Source organism: Bos grunniens, chromosome 11, assembly GCF_055505025.1.
Source record: "Bos grunniens cultivar Pamir isolate PY7600 chromosome 11, Bosgru_T2T1.0, whole genome shotgun sequence".
In the NCBI taxonomy this organism is placed as follows: Eukaryota; Metazoa; Chordata; class Mammalia; order Artiodactyla; family Bovidae; genus Bos; species Bos grunniens.
The window spans coordinates 47,479,569-47,506,078 of NC_141175.1; the positions used below are offsets into that span (position 1 = coordinate 47,479,569).

General features: G+C 40.5%; 1 long non-coding RNA gene and 1 pseudogene across 1 annotated transcript in view; both read left to right on the forward strand.

Moving 5' to 3' along the window:
- Positions 1 to 26,510, forward strand: part of LOC147363060 (uncharacterized) — a 72,913-nt gene that overhangs the window by 24,911 nt on the left and 21,492 nt on the right. The gene's annotated exons all lie outside the window — the stretch shown is intronic.
- LOC147363062 (rRNA-processing protein FCF1 homolog pseudogene) lies at positions 24,843 to 25,700 on the forward strand (annotated as a pseudogene).

The window sequence follows — 26,510 nt, forward strand, 5'->3', positions numbered from 1 at the left end:
CACTATCAATACAGGGAGTCCTGTTTCCATCCCTCGACAGGGAACTAGATCCATTATGCTGCAACTGGGAGGTCTCAGGCTGTAACTAAAGATCCCAAGTGCTACAACTGAGACCCTGCACAGCCAAATAAATACATAAATAAAACAAAGTAACTAGGTTGGTTGACCATCAACCTGTCTCCCACTCCTCCACTAAACAGCAAGTGGCAGCAATGCTTGTTTATTGGCTAAAGAAGTATGGACCCTGAAGCTGAAGAGAGGGAGTGATGCTCTCTGAACCAGCTCCTGACCCCCAAGAGAGACAGGAAATTCCTCAAAAGAGAAATCATTAAGATACTCTTCCTAGTAGCATATCCCTTAGCTTTAGTTAAAAAGGGGCAAGCTATTATAACATATATTGAGCAGGAAACTAAGGATTAACAGGTACAAGATAAACAGATATAAAAATCGTCAAAATTTTGTGGAAAATCAATCCTATGTAAGAAAACCACAGATCTCAACAAAGAGAAGAGCTAAATATTCAAGGAAAGAGTTTATTGATGATCTGTTAAAAGAAGAGAGGTAGTTGAAGAATAAATTAGTGAGTGGAAGATAGAGGCTGAGAAATTTTCCCTTTTTCATTTCAAAAGACAAAAGTTAAAAGATCTAGAAGATTCAATATACATGTTCAGTTCAGTTCAGTCGCTCAGTCATGTCTGACTCTTTGCGACTCCATGGACTGCAGCATCCCAGGCATCCCTGTCCATCACCAACTCCTGGAGTTTACTCAAACTCAGGTCGATTGAGTTGGTGATGCCATCCAACCGTCTCATCCCCTTCTCGTCCTGCCTTCAATCTTTCCCAGCATCAGGATCTTTTCAAATAAGTCAGTTCTTCACATCAGGTGGCCAAGTATTGGAGTTTCAGCTTCAACCTCAGTCCTTCCAATGAATATTCAGGACTGATTTCCTGTAGGATTGACTGGTTGGACCTCCTTGCAGTCCAGAGGACTCTCAAGAGTCTTCTCCAACACCACAGTTCAAAACCATCAATTCTTTGGTGCTCAGCTTTCTTTATAGCCAACTCTCAATCCATACATGACTACTGGAAAAACTATAGCTTTGACTAGATGGACCTTTGTTGGCAAAGTAATGTCTCTGCTTTTTAATATGCTGTCTAGGTTGGTCATAACTTTTCTTCCAAGGAGCAAGCGTCTTTTAATTTCATGGTTGGAGTCACTATCTGCAGTGATTTTGGAGCTCAAAAAAATAAAGTCTGACACTGTGTCCACTGTTGCCCTGTCTATTTCCCATGAAGTGATGGGACCAGATGCCACGATATTAGTTTTCTGAATGTTGAGTTTTAAGCCAACTTTTTCACTCTCCTCTTTCACTTTCATCGAGAGGCTCTTTAGTTCTTCGCTTTCTGCCATAAGGATGGTGTTATCTGCGTATATGAGGTTATTGAAATTTCTCCTGGCAATCTTGATTCCAGCTTGTGCTTCTTCCAGCCCAGGATTTCTCATGATGCACTCTGCATATAAGTTAAATAAGCAAGGTGACAATATATACTATACATCTTTGACGTGCTCCTTTCCTGATTTGGAACCAGTCTATTGTTCCATGTCCAGTTCTAACTGTTGCTTCTTGACCTGCATACAGATTTCTCAGGAGGCAGATTAGATGGTCTGGTATTCCCATCTCTTTCAGAATTTTCCACAGTGTGTTGTGATTCACACAGTCAAAGACTGGCATAGTCAATACAGCAGAAGTAGATGTTTTTCTGGAACTCTCTTGCTTTTTCGATGATCCAGTTGGATGTTGGCAATTTGATCTTTGGTTCCTCTGCCTTTTCTAAATCCAGCTTGAACATCTGGAAGTTCACAGTTCACATACTATTGAAGCCTGGCTTGGAGAATTTTGAGCATTACTTTGCTAACGTGTGAGATGAGTGCAATTGTGCAGTAGTTTGAAAATTCTTTGGCATTGCCTTTCTTTGGGGTTGAAATGAAAACTGACCTTTTTCAGTCCTGTGGCCATTGCTGAGTTTTCCAAATTTGCTGGCATATTGAGTGCAGCACTTTCACAGTGTCATATTTCAGGATTTGGAATAGCTCAACTGGAATTCCATCACCTCTACCAGCTTTGTTCATAGTGATGCTTCCTAAAGCCCCCTTGATTTCACATTCCAGAATGTCTGGCTCTAGCTGAGTGATCACACCATTGTGATTACCTAGGTCATGAAAATCTTTTTTATATAGTTCTTCTGTGTATTCTTGCCACCTCTTCTTAATATCTTCTGCTTCTGTTAGGTCCATATCATTTCTGTCTTTTATTGTGCCCATTTTGGCATGAAAAGTTCCCTTGGTATTTCTAATTTTCTTGAAGAGATATCTAGTCTTTCCCATTCTATTGTTTTCCTCTATTTCTTTGCATTGATCACTGAGGAAGGCTTTCTTATCTCTCCTTGCTGTTCTTTGGAACTCTTCATTCAAATGGGTTTATCTTTCTTTTTCTCCTTTGCCTTTCATTTCTCTGCTTTTCATAGCCATTTGTAAGGCCTCCTCTGACCACCACTTTGCCATTTTGCATTTCTTTTTCTTGGGGATGGTCTTGATCACTGCCTCCTGTACAATATCATGAACCTCCATCCATAGTTCTTCAGGCACTCTGTCTATCAGATCTAATCCCTTGAATCTATTTGTCACTTCCACTGTATAATCATAAGGGATTTGATTTAGGTCTTACACATGCTAGTAAAGTAATGCTCAAAATTCTCCAAGCCGGGCTTTGGCAATACATGAACCGTGAACTTCCAGATGTTCAAGCTGGTTTTAGAAAAGGCAGAGGAACCAGAGATCAAATTGCCAACATCCGCTGGATCATGGAAAAAGCAAGAGAGTTCCAAAAAAAATCTATTTCTGCTTTATTGACTATGCCTAAGCCTTTGACTGTTGGATCACAATAAACTGTGGAAAATTCTGAAAGAGATGGGAATACCAGACCACCTGACCTGCCTCTTGAGAAATCTGTATGCAGGTCAGGAAGCAACAGTTAGAACTGGACATGGAACAACAGACTGGTTCCAAATAGGAAAAGGAGTCCGTCAAGGCTGTATATTGTCACCCTGCTTATTTAACTTATATACAGAGTACATCATGAGAAGTGCTGGACTGGAAGAAGCACAAGCTGGAATCAAGATTGCCGGGAGAAGTATCAATAACCTCAGATATGCAGATGACACCACCCTTATGGCAGAAAGTGAAGAGGAACTAAAAAGCCTCTTGATGAAAGTGAAAATGGAGAGGGAAAAAATTGGCCTAAAACTCAACATTCAGAAAACGAAGATCATGGCATCCAGTCTCATCACTTCATGGCAAATAGATGGGGAAACAGTGGAAACAGTGTCAGGCTTTATTTTTCTGGGCTCCCAAATCACTGCAGATGGTGACTGCAGCCATGAAATTAAAAGACGCTTACTCTTGAAAGAAAGTTATGACCAAACTAGATAGCATATTCAAAAGCAGAGACATTACTTTGCCAACAAAGGTCCGTCTAGTCAAGGCTATGGTTTTTCCTGTGATCATGTATGGATGTGAGAGTTGGACTGTGAAGAAGGCTGAGAGCCAAAGAATTGATGCTTTTGAACTGTGGTGTTGGAGAAGACTCTTGAGAGTCCCTTAGACTGCAAGGAGATCCAACCAGTCCATTCTGAAGGAGATCAGCCCTGGGATTTCTTTGGAAGGAATGATGCTAAAGCTGAAACTCCAGTACTTTGGCCACCTCATGTGAAGAGTTGACTCATTGGAAAAGACTCTGATGCTGGGAGGGATTGGGGGCAGGAGGAGAAGGGGATGACAGAGGATGAGATGGCTGGATGGCATCACCGACTCTATGGACATGGGTCTGAGTGAACTCCGGGAGTTGGTGATGGACAGGGAGGCCTGGCGTGCTGCGATTCATGGGGTCGCAAAGAGTCAGACACGACTGAGCAACTGAACTGAACTGAACTGAATGGTCTATTGGTTTTCCCTATTTTCTTCAGTTTAAGAAGAGAGAAAAAGAAAATGCAGAGGAAAAAATAGTGATAAAAGTGTATTTTTCGGAGTTTAAGAAAGATTCAAGTCTTTAAATTTAAAGTATTAGCCAAGATGAACAAAACAGAACCAAAACTTAAACTTGTCATGGTGAAATTTTAGAACACTAGGGATAAAGATAAAGTCCTAAAAGCTTCCAAAGGGACAAACAGGTTAAGCTCAAAGGAATGAGAATCAGTGTGGCATCAGATTCCTCATTGGCAGCACTGCTGGAAGACATAACAGTGTCCTCTACGATCCGAGAAAAAAATAAGACCAACTAGCTTTTGAGTGAGAGTATAGAATATTTTTTCATATCCAAAGATTCAGGACTTTTATCCCTTGCCCCCCAGATCATTATTGAGATAAACATTTGGGTATGTACTATAGCAAAATGAACAATAATCCAAGAAAAAGGAAAATGTAAGATTTAGTAACTAAAGTGAGGGGGAGACTCGGTAGGCTTGGGGTACAGTGTGTTCTGGACTACTACTAATGATCTTGTATCCTGGACCTCCAACACCACACCAAATAGGACCCATTCCAATTCTAGATGGTACTTCAGATTTTCATCACCAACAGGCTTCTCTTAAAGAAATATAATCATAAATTTTGTTGGCTATAAATATCCAATAAATAGTAACTTCAAAAAATTGGGGTTGGGGGAGATGTAACAGAAAAGTTCCAGATAGAGGTGGACTTCAAGCAAATAAGGCTTAAGTTTTAGAACCTTCAGTGACAAGGCTCCTAAAGGCTCAGTCAGGCTTCTTAGAGTAAGGGGAGGATGTTAGCAGCCCCAGCCCAGTGCAGGAATGCTGCCTTACCTGGAGTCACCTGCCTAGGCTATCTAATTCTCTTTCACCTCTTTATTTCTCCTTCTTCCCATTACAAAGGCTATTTTAGATATTAGAAGAGAGCAGCCAGATTTCAGAACAAGGGTAAAAAGTATTTCCATGGAAAGATCTCAGTATACTCCACAAGAAGATAATTCCTGTTGTTCTGTTTTACTAGTGTTGAAATCAACATCCAGATATTATATGACCTCCTCAAGTCACAAATCAGCAAATAATAGCCACAGCGGCATACTAATAGAATCCCCAAGTCTTGTCTTACACTCCTGTGTCTCAGCACACTGGTATATCTCTTGGGCAGTTATACAGGTTTGTGCTGGGTGATCATGCAGAAACTCCTGAGGATAGTGCCACTGACCTTGCAACACTTGCCGCATTCCTTTAGTAATTGATATGTCCTCAGGCCTTACCACCTTGTGACCTCAGAACTAGGTCACACAGCTTAATATCCATACTGCAGATGTGAGCCCCTGAAGTTGGAAAGTGTGGTGTTCTGCTGGATCCACATGTTCCTCCCCACCTCCCCCCAAATCCAAGGAGTATTTAGGAGTTACTTTTCATCTCCATCAGTCCCTCACTTGCATGAGCTTCCTCCAGGGCCCTGGGAGAAGCCCTGGCAGTGTTTTCGAAATGGGTGTATGTTTTTATAAAATCTGTAAATATTTTTATAGCAGCCAGTTGACTTCTGTCTCTTTCTACTGTTTCCATTCCTTTACATTCTCCTGTTTATGGTGGTACTAGAGCAGCTGTGGGCCTTTTTATAGGATCTGGCTAAGAGGAGGCTAAATACTATATTATACACATAGGTTCTTCAAAAACATTTTTTAAAAAGAAAGATAAGTTGGAAGTATGCTATTTTTAGCAGATTTCAGTTCAGTTCAGTTCAGTCACTCAGTCATATCCAACTCTTTGCGACCCCATGAATTGCAGCACGCCAGGCCTCCCTATCCATCACCAACTCCCGGAGTTCACCCAAATTCATGTCCATCGAGTCGGTGATACCATCCAGCCATCTCATCCTCTGTCGTCCCCTTCTCCTCCTGCCCCCAATCCCTCCCAGCATCAGAGTCTTTTCCAATGAGTCAACTCTTCGCATGAGGTGGCCAAAGTCCTGGAGTTTCAGCTTTAGCATCATTCCTTCCAAAGAACACCCAGGGCTGATCTCCTTTAGAATGGACTGGTTGGATCTCCTTGCAGACCAAGGGACTCTCAAGAGTCTTCTCCAACACCACAATTCAAAAGCATCAATTCTTTGGCTCTCAGCTTCCTTCACAGTTCAACTCTCGCATCCATACATGACCACTGGAAAAACCATAGTCTTAACTAGACGGACCTTTGTTGGCAAAGTAATCTCTCTGCTTTGAATATGCTATCTAGGTTGGTCATAACTTTCCTTCCAAGGAGTCAGCGTCTTTTAATTTCATGGCTGCAGTCACCATCTGCAGTGATTTTGGAGCCCAGAAAAATAAAGTCTGACACTGTTTCCACTGTTTCCCCAACTATGTCCCATGAAGTGATGGAATTGGATGCCATGATCTTCGTCTTCTGAATGTTGAGCTTTAAGCTAACTTTTTCCCTCTCCATTTTCACTTTCATCAAGAGGCTTTTTAATTCCTCTTCACTTTCTGCCATAAGGGTGGTGTCATCTGCATATCTGAGGTTATTGATATTTCTCCCGGCAATCTTGATTGCAGCCTGTGCTTCTTCCAGCCCAGCGTTTCTCATGATGTACTCTGCATAGAAGTGAAATAAACAGGGTGACAATATACAGCCTTGACGGACTCCTTTTCCTATTTGGAACCAGTCTGTTGTTCCATGTCCAGTTCTAACTGTTGCTTCCTGACCTGCATACAGATTTCTCAAGAGGCAGATCAGGTGGTCTGGTATTCCCATCTCTTTCAGAATTTTCCACAGTTTATTGTGATCCACACAGTCAAAGGCTTTGGCGTAGTCAATAAAGCAGAAATAAATGTTTTTCTGGAACTCTCTTGCTTTTTCGATGATCCAGCGGATGTTGCCAATTTGATTTCTGGTTCCTCTGCCTTTTTTAAAACCAGCTTGAGCATCTGGAAGTTCATGGTTCATGTATTGCTGAAGCCCGGCTTGGAGAATTTTGAGCATTACTTTACTAGCGTGTGAGATGAGTGCAATTGTGCGGTAGTTTGAGCATTCTTTGGCATTGCTTTTCTTTGGGATTGGAATGAAAACTGACCTTTTCCAGTCCTATGGCCATTGCTGAGTTTTCCAAATTTGCTGGCATACTGAGTGCAGCACTTTCACAGCATCATCTTCCAGGATTTGAAATCTTAACATTCCAGGATGTCTGGCTCTAGGGTAGTGATCACACCATTGTGATTATCTTAGTCTTGAAGATCTTTTTTGTACAGTTCTTCTGTGTATTCTTGCCACCTCTTCTTAATATCTTCTGCAGATATTAGCAGATTTAATGTCAGATATTATTGACATACCCTAAAGGCACATTTTTAAAGTGTACAGTTTGTAAGTTTTGACTTATGGATAGTCTGAAAAACGATCACCAAATCAAGATAATGGACAAACCCATCACCTTTAAATGTTTCCTCCTGCCTCTTTGTAATTCCTCCCTCCTGCCTTCACTCCCATCCCCAGGAAACCACTGATCTGCCTTCTGTCAGTATAAATTAGTTTGCATTTTCTGTAATTTTTCTATAAGTGGAATCATACAGTATGTACTTTTTGTCTGGCTTTTTTCACTCAACCCAGTTATTTTAGGATTCATCCATGTTGTGTGTATAAATAAAATAGTACTCAATTTTATGGATCTGCTGCAATTCTCTTATCCATTCTACTGTTGAGAGACATTTGGATTGTTTCCAGTTTGGGGGTGTTACAAAGCTGCACTGAACATTTACGTATAAGTCTTTGTATGAACATATGCTTTCATTTTTCTTGGCTGAATACCTGAGAATAGAATTACTGTGTCAGATGGTAGGTATATATTTAATTTTTAAGAAATTGCCAAGTCTTCCCAAGTGGTTGTATCATTTTACATTCCCACTAGCAATGTATGAATGTTCCAGTTGGTCTATATCCTTGCTAATACTTATTATGGTCAGCCTTTTTTTTAGCCATTCTAATAAGGATAGTGAAATCTCACTATGATTTACTTTAATAGCTAATGATGTAAGTATCTTTTTATGTGCTTACTTGCCATCTTTTTAGCTTCTCTGTGAAGTATCTTTTCAAGTCTTTTGCCCATTTTAAAAATATTTGTTTGTTTAAATATTTGTTGTTTGTTTTCTTATTATTGAGTTTTGAGAGAGTCTTTATGGATTCTAGATAGTCTCAGATGTGGTCTGGTTCCATATAACTAGGATAAACCAATCACTATGGATGACAGAATATTTCCCAAGCTGATTACTGAGTCTTAAATAATGCCACATGTGAGACATGTTCTACTCCACCCTGCAATGTAGTCTTTGCAGTACTGGGCCCAACCACTCTGTAGGGGAAAAACATTTGCTGTGTCTCCTTTCCTGTCACACTAGTGCCACACTTTACTTCTGCCACCAGGTGTGTAGCTTTTCCACACATCTAACAGTTCTTTGACACCAGCTGGGTGTCCCATAATTTAACTCAATTCTGACACTATCTATTTGGAGATAGTATCATATCTCATAGGTTAAGGGCTCAGTCCCACAAGACCACCCCCCACCCCCGCTGCCAACACACACAGCTTCAGGTGCCAGTCGCAAGTCCCAGAGTGTCATCTGTGGTTCTGACTGATCAGCTAAAACACTTAGAACCTACTCTTTAGGTTTTATTGTTTGCCAGAATGGTTCTCAGAACTAAAGGAGACATTTAACTCATATTTACTATTTATTATAAAAGAATACAATAAAGGATGCAGATGAATATCCGTGTGATAGAGATGTATAAGGCAGTGTACGGGGGGAAAGGCACAGAGTTTCTCTGTCCTTGTCAGGCATGCCACCCTCCTGGTACCTCCATCCTCCATGTGTTGACAACCTGGAAGTTCCCAGTACTTTGGGAATTTCTGTGGCAGCTTCATCACATAGTGAAGACTAATCATTAACTCATTTTCTAGCCTCTCTCCCCTTCCTGAAGGGTTAGGGGGTGGAGCTGAAAGTTCCAAGTTTCTAATCATGGTTTGGTCTTTCTGATGACCAGCCCCCATCCAGGAGCCCACCAGCCACTGTCTCATTAGAACATAGACACTCCTATCACTTAGAAAATTGCAAGAGTTTTAGGAGCTTTGTGCAGGGAGCCGGGGCAGAGACCAATAAGTACATCTTCTATTATTTCATGCACTCTGAGTTCTTTTCATGGCTCTTTTTCTAGCATGAGAAGACAAGTTCAAACCCGCACAGTAACGTGCCTGCGGTCTAGCCTTACAATCTCCCGAAAGCGAATGCTTTAACAAAAATACAAAAGAATCATCAGTTGCTGTAATTAGAAAAACAAAAAACAAAACCAGTTCTTTTACTGGAAGGCATATAGTCCTGCTAACTAACATTTGTATCCCTGAATGAAAGACTTAACATTTGAAGCTTTCAGATGCTTTACAATTGCAAGCAGTTTGTCTTCACAGCATCTCTAACAAAAATTGATGGATTCCTGCTTGTCATTCCCATTTTGACAGCTTTTCCACAAAGCAACTCTCCCTTTTACAGAATTTCTATTATGGTGGGGGGTGAGGAGTCTCTGGATCAATGAATAAGCATTTTGAAGGTTCCTGATGCTCCCAGATGTCAGGTCTATGAATCAAGGCAAATTGGAAGTGGTCAAACAAGAGATGGCAAAAGTGAATGTTGACATTCTAGAAATCAGTGAACTAAAATGGACTGAAATGGCTGAATTTAACTCAGATGACCAATATATCTACTACTGCGGGCAGGAATCCCTCAGAAGAAATGGAGTAGCCATCATGGTCAACAGAAGAGTCCGAAATGCAGTACTTGGATGCAATCTCAAAAACGACAGAATGATCTCTGTTCGTTTCCAAGGCAAACCACTCAATATCACAGTAATCCAACTCTATGCCCCAACCAGTAACGCTGAAGAAGCTGAAGTTCAATGGTTCTATGAAGACCTCCAAGACCTTTTAGAACTAACACCCAAAAAAGATGTCCTTTTCATTATAGGGGACTGGAATGCAAAAGTAGGAAGTCAAGAAACACCTGGAGTAACAGGCAAATTTGGCCTTGGATTACGGAATGAAGCAGGGCAAGGACTAATAGAGTTTTGCCAAGAAAATTCACTGGTCATAACAAACACCCTCTTCCAACAGCACAAGAGAAGACTCTATACATGGACATCACGAGATGGTCAACACCGAAATCACACTGATTATATTCTTTGCAGCCAAAGATGGAGCAGCTCTATACAGTCAGCAAAAACAAGACCAGGAGCTGACTGTGGCTCAGATCATGAACTCCTTATTTCCAAATTCATACTTAAATTAAGAAAGTAGGGAAAACCACTAGACTATTCAGGTATGACCTAAATCAAATCCCTTATGATTATACAGTAGAAGTGAGAAATAGATTTAAGGGCCTAGATCTGATAGATAGAGTGCCTGATGAACTATGGAATGAGGTTCATGACATTGTACAGGAGACAGTGATCAAGACCATCCCCATGGAAAGGAAATGCAACAAAGCAAAATGGTTGTCTGGGGAGGCCTTACAAATAGCTGTGAAAAGAAGAGAAGCGAAAAGCAAAGGAGAAAAGGAAAGATAAACATCTGAATTCAGAGTTCCAAAGAATAGCAAGAAGAGATAAGAAAGCCTTCCTCAGTGATCAATGCAAACAAATAGAGGAAAACAACAGAATGGGAAAGACTAGGGATCTCTTCAAGAAAATCAGAGATACCAAGGGGATATTTCATGCAGAGATGGGCTCGAGAAAGGAAATGGTATGGACCTAACAAAAGCAGAAGATATTAAGAAGAGATGGCAAGAATACGCAGAAGAACTGTACAAAAAAGATCTTCATGACCCAGATAATCATGATGGTGTGATCACTGGTGTGATTCCAGACATCCTGGAATGTGAAGTCAAGTGGGCCTTAGAAAGCGTCACTACGAACAAAGCTAGTGGAGGTGATGGAATTCCAGTTGAGCTATTCCAAATCCTGAAAGATGATGCTGTGAAAGTGCTGCACTCAATATGCCAGCAAATTTGGAAAACTCAGCAGTGGCCACAGGACTGGAAAAGGTCAGTTTTCATTCCAATCCCAAAGAAAGACAATGCCAAAGAATGCTCAAACTACCGCACAATTGCAGTCATCTCACATGCTAGTAAAGTAATGCTCAAAATTCTCCAAGCCAGGCTTCAGCAATATGTGAACCGTGAACTTCCTGATGTTCAAGCTGGTTTTAGAAAAGGCAGAGGAACCAGAGATCAAATTGCCAACATCTGCTGGATCATGGAAAAAGCAAGAGAGTTCCAGAAAAGCATCTATTTCTGCTTTATTGACTACGCCAAAGCCTTTGACTGTGTGGATCACAATAAACTGTGGAAAATTCTGAAAGAGATGGGAATACCAGACCACCTGATCTGCCTCTTGAGAAATCTGTATGCAGGTCAGGAAGCAACAGTTAGAACTGGACATGGAACAACAGACTGGTTCCAAATAGGAAAAGGAGTGCGTCAAGGCTGTATATTGTCACCCTGCTTATTTAACTTCTATGCAGAGTACATCATGAGAAACGCTGGACTGGAAGAAGCACAAGCTGGAATCAAGATTGCTGGGAGAAATATCAATCACCTCAGATATGCAGATGACACCATCCTTATGGCAGAAAGTAAAGAGGAACTAAAAAGCCTCTTGATGAAAGTGAAAGTGGAGAGTGAAAAAGTTGGCTTAAAGCTATACATTCAGAAAACAAAGATCATGGCATCTGGGCCCATCACTTCATGGCAAATAGACGGGGAAACAGTGTCAGACTTTATTTTTCTGGGCTCCAAAATCACTGCAGATGGTGACTGCAGCCATGAAATTAAAAGACGCTTACTCCTTGGAAGGAAAGTTATGATCAACCTAGATAGCATATTCAAAAGCAGAGACATTACTTTGCCAACAAAGGTTCGTCTAGTCATGGCTATGGTTTTTCCTTTGGTCATGTATAGATGTGAGAGTTGGACTGTGAAGGAAGCTGAGCATTGAAGAATTGATGCTTTTGAATTGTGGTGTTGGAGAAGACTCTTGAGAGTCCCTTGGACTGCAAGGAGATCCAACCAGTCCATTCTGAAGGAGATCAGCCCTGGGATTTCTTTGGAAGGAATGATGCTGAAGCTGAAACTCCAGTACTTTGGCCACCTCATGAGAAGAGTTGACTCTTTGGAAAAGACTCTGATGCTGGGAGGGATTTGGGGCAGGAGGAAAAGGGGACGACAGAGGATGAGATGGCTGGATGGCATCACTGACTCGATAGACGTGAGTCTGGGTGAACTCCGGGAGTTGGTGATGGATAGGGAGGCCTGGCGTGCTGCAATTCATGGGGTCACAAAGAGTCAGACAGGACTGAGTGACTGAATTGAACTGAATTGATGCTCCCAGATGTGTGAGCCTAGCATCTAGTCATTTCCAAATACTGGTAAAACTGACAGAAGAGTGAGAGTGTGACCTTAAATGGAGCCAAGAACTTTTCCCTGCTACTATAACCTTTAGTTATACAAAAACAAAGATTTTATAGAGGGGCACAGAATATTAAACCACATGGAAATTAGAGCTAAAATTGAGCAAGAACAGCTGTAGGTCAGCTAAAACTGATTGGAAGCCACAGAGCAGAAGAGGAGCTGAGGGAAGTCAGGAGTCTTGGAAAAAATTGGCAGTAGTATTAAAACTGGTTGTATCTCTGGATACCAGGAATATGAAAATATTTCCCAAAGTTTTACCATTTTTCTACCTTAACTCCCTTTTTGTTTATGCTGCTTCTTGGTTTAAATGAGAAAATTCCTTAAGTCATCTTTCATCAGATTTTATTGCAGAATCTTGCAAAATTTTGGAAACTAAAACCAAGTCAACCAAAGGAATTTTTTAAAAATCACAGTTGTTTGGAAAGCATTTATTATTGCATCAAAGAGCATTATACCCCTCAACATCCTCTGACCACCTTATCATAGTCAATATAGTCATCATCATCTTTATATAACTATTGTCTTAATTATTCAGTTCAGTTCAGGCGCTCAGTTGTGTCGGACTCTTTGCAACCCCGTGGACTGCAGCACACCAGTGTTCCCTGTCCATTACCAACTCCTAGAGCTTGTTCAAACTCATGTCCATCGAGTTGGTGATGCCTTCCAACCATCTCACCCTCTGTCGTCCCCTTCTCCTCCTGCCTTCAACCTTTCCCAGCATTAGGGTTTTTTCCAGTGAGTCAGTTCTTGACAATAGGTGGCCAAAGTGTTGGAGCTTCAGCTTCAAAATCAGTCCTTCCAATGAATATTCAGGACTGATTTCCTTTAGGATGGACTGGTTGGATCTCCTTGCAGTCCAAGGGACTCTCAAGAGTCTTCTCCAACACCACAGTTCAAAAGCACCTATTCTTTGGCACTCAGCTTTCTTTATGGTCCAGCTCTCACATCCATACATGACTACTGGGAAAACCATAGCTTTGAGTAGATGGACCTTTGTCAGTAAAGTAACGTCTCTGCTTTTTAATATGCTGTCTAGGTTGGTCATAATTTTCTTCTAAGAAGCAAGCGTCTTTTAATTTCATGGCTGCAGTCATTATCTGCAGTGATTTTTGGAGCCTAAGAAAATAAAGTCTGTCACTGTTTCCATTGTTTCCCCATCTATTTGCCATGAAATGATGGGACTGGATGTCATGATCTTAGCTTTTTTAATGTTGAGTTAATAGTTAAGAATGTTGAGTCTTAATGATTAGCATTAACCATCTTCCAGGCACCAAAGCACATGCTTTGTATGTAATATCTTTCAATATCTCAGAACAGACCTATGTGTTAGATATTATCCCCTTTCCAATATTGAAAACCAGAGGCACAGAGAAATTAAGTAACCCACTCACAGTCACAAACTAGTAAACAGTGAAGTTAAAAATCAAATGCCAACCCATTTAACCCCACTGTCAGGCTCGTAACTGGCTCACCATATTCACATTTTCACTCAGTCATTGGTACTTGATGGAAGCAGATTTACCATGATCTAGTGAAGCTTAGCTTTCAGGCCTTTTCATTTGTATGAGCGCCTTCCAAAGATATGTCTTTGTAAAATTAACAATCAGTTAAAACTGCTGTCTCTCAATCCAACTCCTCCTCACGTCATGGGGCATTGGAGCGGCTGTGGACATTTTTGGGATCATGCTGAATTGGGAGTTGGAGACTATATTTAGTTTGAGTTCTATGTGATATTTTATGTAGTTTACAGTCACTTTTGTGTACAGTTAACCAACTGCTATCTATGTTGGCGTAGGAATGGCTTTTAGTAATTCTCTTACCACTGATTGTGCCAACTCACGAGGTGTTGTGACAGTTAAACCGAGAGTTAAAAGGTGGTGGGAAGGAAAAAGAACAGAGAGGGGATTAGAGCAAATATTACATTTTTGACATTTTAAATTAAACTTGTTTAAGAATTCAAAAATCTTAAAGCTCCTTACTATTAGAATTAGCTAATTAAACCATTAATGAAATTAGGTACAGTATTTTGGAGACATTTTATTAAGTGGTTTATATGAATGTTCATCATTTTTTCTGGATAATGTGCTTATATGAAGCAACTCATTCCCCTGTGGTGCCTGATGATGCACAAATTTGATGAGAAGGAGTCCTGGCATATGATCACATGTGGTGTGTGATAAATTTATAACATTGGCCTGCCCAGCTTGAGTTGTCAGATGAGCAGTGAGAGGTCTACCTGGGACATAATCAATGAAGCATTTGTCTGGAGAATGAGCAAATGAATACATGAACGAATCATTAGATGTATAGGGTTTATATATTATCAGATTTACATAGTATTCTCTAGATTGAGATCCCTTGGTTCAGAGAGGCTGAGTGATGTACCTCCTAACACTCCATGGCTTCCCAAGCGGTGCTGCTAGTGGTAAAGAATCTGCCTGCCAGTGCAGGAGACACAAGAGACGCTGGTTCATTCCCGGGTCAGAAAGATCCCCTGGAGTAGGAAATGGCAACCTGCTCCAGTATTCTTGCCTGGAAAATCCCATGGGCAAAGGAGCTTAGTGGGCTACAGTCCATGGGGTCACAAAGAGTTGGACACAACTGAGTGACTGTGCAAACACACACAACACTCAATGGCTGAGTGAAACAAGGACTCAGGTTGCCTAACTTTCATTCATGTGCTCTTTAATAAGATTTCAGATCATGGATATTTTCTAGAAGGCTTTAAATAAATCTTCATCATTTCTAACCACTAAAAAGTACCTCCTTTAATAGCCTAGAGACTGCTGTCCTTCTGTGGAAAAGAATTCCTTTTTAGAATATCAAGGAAATAAGGCAGTGATTGTTTTAAATATGACTTCATGTTATCTGACCTGGTTCTGATAGACAAGCCAGAAGAGTCTTGCAGAGGTGGGATGAGGTGGGGAGTTGGGGGTGGGAGATTCTCTGTTATTGTTTAGTCGCTAAGTCATGTCCAACTACTGGAAACGTAAGAGATGTGGGTTCAGCCCCTGGGTCGGCAAGATCCCCTGGAGAAGGGCATGGCAACCCACTCCAGTATTCTTGCCTGGAGAATCCCTTGGACCGAGGAGCCTGGTGGGCTACAGTCCATAGCATCACAAAGAGTTGTACATGACTAAAGCGACTTAGCAGGCAGGAATGTCCAACTCTTTGCAATTCCATGTACTATAGCCCACCAGACTCCTCTGTCCATAGGATTTCCCAAGCAAGAACACTGGAATGCATTGCCATTTCCTTCTTCAGGGGATCTCTCCAACCCAGGGATTAAACCTGCGTCTTGACTGCATTGGCAGATGGATTCTTTACCACTGACCCACCAGGGAACCCGGGAGAGACTCTTTAGATCAAGGGTTTTCAAACTGAGAGTCTTGACCCATTAGTGATTAGTGAAATCAATTTAGTGGCTGAATAATAAAAAAGAAAATATCAGATTGCATTGCCACATGATAAGGGAAGTAAGTATTGCTTAGGTAAAACTTTGATAGACCTTGTCATAATATCTATATTTTTTAAGGTGGATTGTGGTCAGGATTTTTAAAATTAATTAATTAATTATATTTTTAATTAAAGTATAGTTGATACACAATATTATTTAAGTTATAGGTGTATAATATAGTGAATCAAAATTTTTAAAGGTCATACTGTTTATAATTAATATAAAACCTTGACTGTATTCCCTGTGTTGTACTATATATCCTTGTTGTTTATTTTATACCTAATAGCTTGGACTGCAAGGAGATCCAACCAGTCCATTCTGAAGGAGATCAGCCCTGGGATTTCTTTGGAAGGAATGATGCTCAAGCTGAAACTCCAGTACTTTGGCCACCTCATGGGAAGAGTTGACTCATTGGAAAAGACTCTGATGCTGGGAGGGATTGGGGGCAGGAGGAGAAGGGGACGACAGAGGATGAGATGGCTGGATGGCATCACTGACTTGATGGACATGAGTTTGAGTGAACTCCGGCAGTTGGTGATGGACAGGGAGGCCTGGTGTGCTACGATTCATGGGGTCGCAAAGAGTCAGACACGACTGAGTGACTGAACTCAACTGAACTGAACTGAATAGCTTGTACCTCTTAATGCTCTACCCCTATATTGTCCCTCCCCCTAGCATTTTTTTTTTTTAAACTAGGGTTGGTGACCAAGTGCCTAGAACAGAATAAGAGTAAAACATTCAGCATAGTATGTATTTAGAGGGCATAAACCTAGGGGCAGAAATGTAACTGTTTTCGATTGAGGGGAAAAGGAAAGAGGAGGACTACCACAGTTGGGCCAGCCCTTACATGACGCACAGAGGAGGAAAAGCTCAGAGCCTGGGTTGTAATGCCAGAAGTTGAGGCCTGGAGGTCTCCACAGAATGGGTGGGAGACCCAGGGCCCTGAAAAGTCTCTCACTGAATGGAGATTCAACGTGAGCTTGAACCTGTGATGGAATCTGATGTGGACAGGCTTACAAGAGGCCAAGTGAAAGCAGAGGTCACTGGGCTTGGGAGAATTTCAAGGTTGTTGACTTTGTAGTCAATTGAGCTCCAGGTTTATTCAGTCCTAGATTTTGAAGGTATGAAAGGCTATACCTGGAGTTTATTGGGAGTGAGTGAAAAAGCACTGGAGAATCTGGCACACTGGGCACCTACTGAATTGTGGGGGACCCTAGAGGCAGTGGGGTGGGGTAGGCCAGACCTATACAATAGGATTAAGATGTCATCACTGCTGCCTATGTCATTCAGACTCCTTATACACAAAAGTTAAATACTTATAATACTGAAATGCTATACCAAATAATATCCAAGTAGAATAATGAGTATAAAAGTGTTATATTCACCTTTTTATTAGCATTTCCCTACTGAATCTTTTCCCATTCCTTTATTTTTAACTGTGACAAGTTGTTTCACATTCACGTGTGTCTCCTGTAAATAGAAAATAGTTATTTTGATTTGAGAACATATCAAAATGTAAAACAGTGTTTTGATTAGGAAGATGAGTAACTGTCAAGATTCTAGCATGTTAAAGAAGCAATTATAAGAAAATACTAAAAAATATTAACTATATAACTGGATGGGTTAAAACAAATAGTTCACCAAGTAGCTTGAAATACAGCTCACTAAATCTGAATCTGTAAAATTGTGATTACTTGTAAGTGACCAGAAGAAAAAGAGAGGTGGGAGCAAATAGTACTATCAGATCATATTGACCAATTCCAGATTATTTGGGATTTGAAATACAGCTATTGTGGAAATTAAAAAATGATTTTAAGAAAGATATGTGCTTAATCTATTTTAAAAGTCATTTGAGGCCTTGGGAAAAGGTCAAAATTTAGCTTGAAATTTTTATATAAGAAAAAATCTCTAATATCAATAAATCTACATCTTAACAAGATATTTGTCTTCTAGCTAGAAGAGTAAAAAAATACTTTAGTCTTAAAATTTCTGGGAAAAATACTTGAACCATGTTTATTATATTTATATAAAAATACAGTATAATGGCTCCACTGTCAAGAATTCCAGGAGTTGAGTATAGTTTTGTTATTGTTTTCATCTATGTTATCCAGTACCAGGATAAGTTTTGGTTGAAATGTTTATGCTCTTTTACCTGATTTACTTTATTATGTCATAAAGAAGACTGGCAAAGACTGGCAAAAACCACCCTTTTCCTGGTGTGGAGTAGAGGTTGTGGGAGAGGAAAAGTGGTCTAAGGATTGACAGACTCTGTTACTACATGGTACCTTTTCAAGGAATTTTAAACATGCTCTTAGTGATGGTTTTCCTTTTTGCTTTCTCCTTTGTTTACATTTAATTCTTTTTGTAGCTTGGGTTAACAATTAGTTCATTTGGTACCTACTTTCTTTTCAACAGCTATTTGCTTCTGATAAGATTTCGTGGTCTCCTATAATTAGTTCGAATCATTCTTTTCTAAATATATGCTATATTAACAGTTGTTTTTTCACTTTGCACCAGAATTATTCAAGGAAAAATTTTTAATAAGCTGATTAACTTTAGGTTTGTTTCATGTTTATTTGAGGCCCTTTTGCTGTCTTCTCTTTATGTTATATTTTGGAAATGTTTTTTGGTAACTAATAAATAGTTATAGACTATTTTGATGAGCGCTTAGTAAGGATGTCAGTGATAATTTTTATTGAATCAAGACCTAGTTTCAGCAGGCAGTATAATGCTCCATTTTCCTCTCTTTTATGTGGTCTGGTGACTAGTGAGCTATGAGTTGATCTGATGCTGTTTCCTCAAGTCCAGAAGGTGAGCAGCAGTGACCCCTGAAATGATGGCCAAATTGGGTGTGTGACTGTGTGTGGCAGTTCTTGGAGGGAGTTGCCGCTTGTCCTTAGAATTTGAAATACATCAGTTTTCCACAATGAAGCAAGGACAACAGTAGGATGGAAGCAGGAACATAGGCTCAGAGTCAGAGAGACAATCGTGAGCTGTCTTCTGTGAATAAAGGTCAATATGAAGCGATGCCTCCCACCTCCACTTGCTTCCCCGTGTCCTCAGGGCAGCATCCTGACTCCTCAGGTGGCTCTACAGCCCTTTGTCATCCTCAGGTCTCTGCCAGTGTCTCCAGCCTCATCCTGGAAGCTGACCCTGTTTTCATTGTCTGTCTGTCCTGGTCACATTCACTTAATCCTTGTTCATAGACAACAAAACCTTCTCTGTCTCAGATCTTAGTTTTTTTCTTCTACCCTTGGTCATTACATCACTGTGGCTCTTGCTCTTTCTGTTCCTTCAGAATAAAAAAAAAAAAAAGAAGAAGACTGGCAAAGGATCAGAACAGGAAAGTCAACCTGCCCACACTGGCATCAAACTTTCAGGATTATGAGCATCTGGTAACTCTCTGAGTGGACCTACTATAAATAGCTGTGAAGTACATTAGGCATGCTGCCATTATTCAGGTGGTGGCATTTTCTGTTCTGATCATCTTTGCATAGGATAAATTTCTTCTCAGTTTCTGTGTTAACAGAAAGAGGGTTAAGATTGGATGGTTAGTGTGGTAAACATGGACTAACCCAACAGGGCCAACAGGTATCAAGCAGAATCAGTTTCACTGCCAACCTAAGCTAAAACTTAAAACAATCATTTTCTCAGGTAAGACAGAAGTACTTTGTGGGCTATAGTTACCTAATTTCAACAACAGCATTTGACAATGTATCAGAGCTCCCTTACATCAGCCATAGTTAATTAGTATGAGGTAGCAATTATACTTGGAGAAGGCAATGGCAACCCACTCCAGTACTCTTGCCTGGAAAATCCCATGGACGGAGGAGCCTGGTAGGCTGCAGTCCATGGGGTCGCATAGAGTCAGACATGACTGAGTGACTTCACTTTCACTTTTCACTTTCATGCATTGGAGAAGGAAATGGCAATCCACTTCAGTGTTCTTGCCTGGAGAATCCCAGGGATGGCGGAGCCTGGTGGGCTGCCGTCTATGGGGTCGCACAGAGTCGGACATGACTGAAGCGCCGCAGCAGCAGCAGTAGCAATTATACTATTAATGTGGAAACACTGAGATACTATCTGAATGAAGTAGTAATTAGATTAGAAAGGATTTAAAAGATAACTCTCATTGGAAATCATGTTATCAAACTTATTGGAAAAATAATCATTGTTGAAACTGAGTTATACTTGGAGGCTCTATTTTCTCTACTTTTGTATATCTTTGAAGATTTCCATTAAATAAGCGATAAGGAAACAAAAGTGTAAAAGAACCTGAATCACTTTTTTTTTAACTCCTCTAGAAGTGAAAATAAAGTTTTAAGTGACAGGTTATGGAAAAAGTGAGTGCTGCAATGAGTATAACTAGACCTTACCACAAACTGAAGGGCTGACTCATTTGAAAAGACCCTGATGCTGGGAAAGATTGAGGGCAGGAGGAGAAGGGATGACAGAGGATTAGATAGTTGGATGGCATCACCGACCCAATGGACATGAGTTTGGGTAAACTCTGGGAGTTGGTGATAGACAGGAAGGCCTGGCGTGCTGTGGTTCATGGGGTTGCAAAAAGTCGGACACAACTGAGCGAGTGAACTGAACTGAACTGAACCATAAATTGAATTAATAGTCATTTAAAATTTTTGCATTGATTTTTGTGTGTATAAATGTGTCAGCTTCAGTGCTCATAATATATGTGGTAAAAGTGAAAATGAAGTCGTTCAGTTGTGGCCAACTCTTTGCGACCAGACTACTGGAGTTGGTAGCCAGAATACTTGAGTGGGTAGCATTTCCCTTCTCCAGGGGATCTTCCCAACCCAGGGATCGAACCCAGGTCTCCCTCAGACACCTTGCAGGCTGATTCTTTACCAGCTGAGCCACCAGCAAAGCCCAATATATGTGGTAAGGCTGAGTAAAATGTTTTTTGTATTTTTGTAAGTCAAATTCATTCTGAAAATTACCAGTGGCCAATGTCACTGAAGCTGATAGAGGGCAGCATGGTCTTGTGATTTTTAGCAACAGAGAAATGGGCTAAGATCCCAGTTTTGCTTACTAAAGATGTAGACCAATTAAATCATTAATCATTAACATCATTAAGTGACATGTAGTGTTCAGCACGGTACCAGAACAGCGTGATGTAACAGTTGTGGGATAGTGGTAAGTTTGGAGTCACACATGGGCTAGAATCCTGGTTTGGCCATTTACAGCCATTTGATGCTGGGCAAAATAACTTAAACTTACTGGACCAGGTTCAGCATCCTCTTCTCTGTAAACAGTAACAATAATAGCTAACTGAGAAGGTTGTTTTAAGGATAAGATGAAATATAGCCCATTATGTATCTAGAACAGTGTCTGATATATGTACAGTAAACAGTGGTTGTTATTATTACTGTCTGCTCTGTTGAGTATGATGTAGTCTCTCCATAGTGATAGTAGAATATATTAATAGAGATATTTTTAGTGGTAAGTAGAATATAGAGGTAGAAATATCTTACTGCACTATACAGTATAAGATAGACATATGCAGGGTAGCCTAGCTCTTGATATGGGCAACATTATTCAGATGAAATTTTCTTGTATCAGTCTCTCAGGCTCCTTTACTTAAGGGGATCTAACATCTATGTTTCTTGCCACCTTTCAGCTGATATTTTGAAGCATCAACCAAGAAGAAACAGGCCTGCTAAAACCTGTTTCACCCTCTAACTTTGCACCCACTGTCTTCACAGCTAGCCCTCTCTTCCAGGTACCCTTATTTCCAATTGATCTGACTCTAGGTCTGCCCCTGGCACCATGACGATTGCCTATCTCATCCTCAGATCAGACCACCCCTTGCATGCCATTGCATGGGTGAAGTTTAACCACCCACCCTAGGCCTGGATGTTAAGGCTTCTATGTTCCTCCCCAGTTAAGAGTGTGTCCACCTTTTTAAACAGTTGCTTTCTCACTGCTGCCCTCTCCCTGGCTCTATTTCTCACCCACCCCAACTCTTCCTAGCTTGCTGCATAACATGCATAAGTATCTAGTGTGTAGAGGATATTCAGTCAATATTTTTTTGAATAAATGATGTTTAATCATGGAAATGGGACAATATTCAGTTGAGCATAGGCATGAGTGTGGGTAGTTCTGTAAATCATTGTATATTTAATACTCAACGCTGGGCCTTTTGTTGATGTCTTTCTATTCATTCTGATTGTCTAAAGCTCATTCTGTAATATATTTCTCAGGAAAGTCACTGGGAACAACATTTCCCTGATAGCAGTTTATTTGTGCCCTTTATACTTGAGTCAGTTTTGCTCTAAAACAGGTATTTCAAACTTTAACATCTCAAATTTCTCAAAACCCTGGTCACTTCTTTCTATCTTCTCATTGGCAATAGCAAACCTCACCTCCAACATTATAGAGGAAATAGGAGCACCATTTCTGAATATAAAGCATGTAAACCATTCTTCATTCCTGTTGTTAAAACTGAGAGCCTGTCCTTCCCTGGTGGCTCAGGCGGTAAAGAATATGCCTGTAATGTGGGAGACCTGAGTTTGATCCCTGGGTTGGGAAGACCCCCTGGAGGAGGGCATGGCAGTATTCTTGTGTGGAGAATCTCCATGGACAGAGGAGCCTGGTGGGCTACAGTCCACTGGGTCACAGAGAGTCGGACATGACTGAGCAATTAAGCACAGGACAGCACTTCTCATTTAGATTCCATTCCCTCCTTCTAAGGAACATTACACTGTCAGTTATAGTTTTTTGTTCTTGTATGTTTAAACTTTCTCTTTCTTGATTAGACCCTTCTTATCAAGTTTTAAATACATTCCAGTCATTCCCATTTAAAAAGAAAAAGTCACTCAATCCCACATTCCCCCTCCAACTATCATCCTATCATCTTATTATCTCCTTCCCTCTGTGACACACTTTTTGAACATGTGATTCATACATGCTGTGTAGCTGCAGTGGTTGCCTTCTCAACCTCCATCTCCCATTCTTCCCACAGAAGCTGATTCTCTCATGGCAGCAATGGGTCAAACTCAGTTCAGTTCAGTCGCTCAGTCGTGTCCGACTCTTTGCAACCCCATGGACTGCAGCACGCCAGGCCTCCCTGTCCATCACCAACTTGATGCCATCCAACCATCTCATCCTCTGTTGTCCCCTTCTCCTCCCACCTTCAACGTTTCCCAGCATCAGGGTCTTTTCCAATGAGTCAGTTCTTTGCATCAGGTGGCCAAAGTATTGGAGTTTCAGCTTTAGCATCAGTCCTTCCAATGAATATTCAGGACTGATTTCCTTTAGGATGGACTGGTTGGATCTTCCTGCAGTCCAAGGGACTCTCAGGACTCTTCTCCAACACTGTTGTTCAAGAGAATCAATTCTTTGGTGCTCAGTTTTCTTTATAGTCCAACTCCCACATCCATACATGACTACTGAAAAAACTATAGCTTTGACTAGATGGACCTTTGTTGGCAAAGTAATGTCTCTACTTTTTAATATGCTGTCAAGGTTGGTCATAATTTTTCTTCCAAGGAGTAAGCGTCTTTTAATTTCATGGCTGCAGTCACCATCTGCAGTGATTTTGGAGCCCCCCAAAATAAAGTCAGCCACTGTTTCCATTGTTTTCCCATCTATTTTCCATGAAGTGATGGGACCAGATGACATGATCTTAGTTTTTTGAATGCTGAGTTTTAAGCCAACTTTTTCACTCTCCTCTTTCACTTTCATCAAGAGGCTCTTTAGTTCTTCTTCACTTTCTGCCATAAGGGTGGTGTTGTCTGTATATCTGAGGTTATTGATATTTCTCCTGGCAATCTTGATTCCAGTTTGTGCTTCATCCAGCCCAGAGTTTCTCGTGATGTACTCTGCATATAAGTATGTATAAGTACATGGGTCAAACTAAAGAGTTTTATTTCCTAATCTCCCTTGCAGCTAGCAATGTCCACATGGCACAGCTCTGACAGATGACGTGAAGTCAGCTGTGGATTTATAGAAGATGTTTGCTTTCCTGGTATAGGTACCAGACCTTTTCCCTGATGTTTCTTTCTTCCTTCTGTCTGTAGCACTGGCTTGATAGTGAGTAGCCATTTTGAATTCCTGATTGGAAAAAAACCAAAAAACAAAAAAGCCATCCACTGAGGATGACAGAACAGAAAGAAAGGTTCTAGGACATTAATGACATCACGGAACCATGCACCAGCCTGAATGTCACCCTCTGTCATTCTTGCTATGTGAGAAAAATAACTCTATTTAGTTAAGCTACTGTCATCAGGTTCCATTACATGTGACCAAATATGATTCCTAATCTATACTCTTGCTCCCTACATTTCCTCACTCACCTTTGACTCACTCTCAAACCATTCCATTCTGGCTTCTGGCCCATCATTCCACTGGACTCACCAATGACCTGCAAGTTGTGACATCCAGGAGACATTCTTAGTTCTCATATTACTTAACCTCTCAGCAACATTTGACTCTGTTGTCCATGACTTCCTTTTTGAAACACTGTCTTCTCACAGCTTCTGTGGGTTAGTTCCTTCACCTCTAACTTCCCTCCCTGTCTCTTGCGTGGATTAATGTTTATCTTCTAGCCAAATTTAACATCTTTCAGCCTCTATAACATACCATGGCCTCAGCAACATGCTTTTCCTTCTATCTGAAATGTTCTTCCCTCCCCCCTCTTGCCAGCTAACTCTTCCTCATCCTTGAGTTCTCCATCCATTCTTCACTTTTTCAGGAAGGCCTCCCTTGACCTCCTCGTGAGGTCAGATTTCCTTATTCTGTATTCCTTCTTAGCTCTTACATAGTTATAACTTTACTATCTTAGTGTAACCCTAAGTTGCCTTTTTCTTCAGAATGTAGGCCCCATGATGGCAGAAACAAGTCTATTTTTGCTCATCATTTTATCTCCAGAACCCTAAATATTCCCCAACACAGAATATGTGCTCAAGAATTAGTTCTTGGTACTTCCCTGGTGGTCCAGTGGTTAAGACTTTGTCTTCCGGGAAGAAACAAGAGCGCGGCGTGAACATGGGGAAGCAAAAGAAAACATGGAAGTATGCGACCATGAAGCGAATGCTTAGTCTCAGAGATCAGAGGCTTAAAGAAAAGGATAGATTAAAACCGAAAAAGAAAGAAAAGAAAGATCCCAGTGCACTCAAGGAAAGAGAAGTCCCCCAACACCCTTCCTGCTTATGCTTCCAATATAACACACAGCTGGGCCCACCTTACCACATCCTGGTCGATACCAACTTTATCAACTTTTCCATTAAGGCCAAACTGGACTTAGTGCAGTCAATGATGGACTGTCTGTATGCCAAGTGTATCCCTTGTATAACTGACTGTGTAATGGCTGAAACTGAGAAATTAGGGCAGAAATATAGAGTGGCTTTAAGGATTGCCAAGGATCCAAGATTTGAACGATTACCGTGTACACAAAAAGGAACCTATGCAGATGACTGCTTAGTACAAAGAGTAACTCAGCACAAGTGTTACATTGTGGCCACAGTTGACCGGGACCTTAAATGAAGAATCTGGAAGATCCCTGGAGTTCCCATCATGTACATTTCTAACCATAGGCACAACATTGAGCGGATGCCAGATGATTACGGAGCCCCTCGGTTCTAATGAAAAGGGAAACTTTCTCCACCTTCCTTTGACCTGTTTTCTCTTTTGCAAGTTCATTAAACATGCTATAGTGTGAAAAAAAAAAAAAAAAAAGACTTTGCCTCTCAATGCAGGGGATACGGGTTTGATCCCTGGTCAGGGAACTAAGATCCCACATGCCTTGGGGCCAAAAAACCAAAAAATAGAAAACAGAAGTAATATTGTAGCAAGTTCAACAAAGACTTTAAAAATGATCCACATCAGAAAAAGTCTTAAAAGAATTAGTTCTTGGAATAAACGGATGAATATACAATTATATAGTGATATTTTATTGTCTGTCTTCTTCCAGTTCCATGAGAGAAGGAAACATCTATTTTATTCACAATTGGATATGCAATACCTAACACATACTGCATGGCACATAGAAGGAAACATAATATATTAATTTTTTAATGAATAAAAGAATAAATGAATGAGTATGGTTTCAAGATAAGATATTTTAGTAGCTCCACCAGCAGCATGTCATTATTTGTTTTTTTTTTTTTTTTTTTTACTATCTTTTGATTAAGTTTCTGGTTATGATAGAGCACCAAATATCTTTATTGTCTCTAGAGAAGAGTCTTTTTGGAAAATATTATCTATTAGCTTCAATATATCATGTCTAAAATAGGCTGTCTGTAAAAATGAATCTATACACTTCTCCCCCTCTTCACTGCTGTCACCCTCATCACACACTATCATATTTCCCCTGGACTAAATTGGACCACACACTTTTCCTTAAGCATGATTTATTAAGCTGTTCATAAACTTGAATAGTCCAGAGTTTTTATTATATCTCAGGACCAAGGATATATCTGCTTATGTTATCTCAAAGAAAGGTAGGCATGTTTATACTTTTACTATAAAATATAGCATAATTTTTT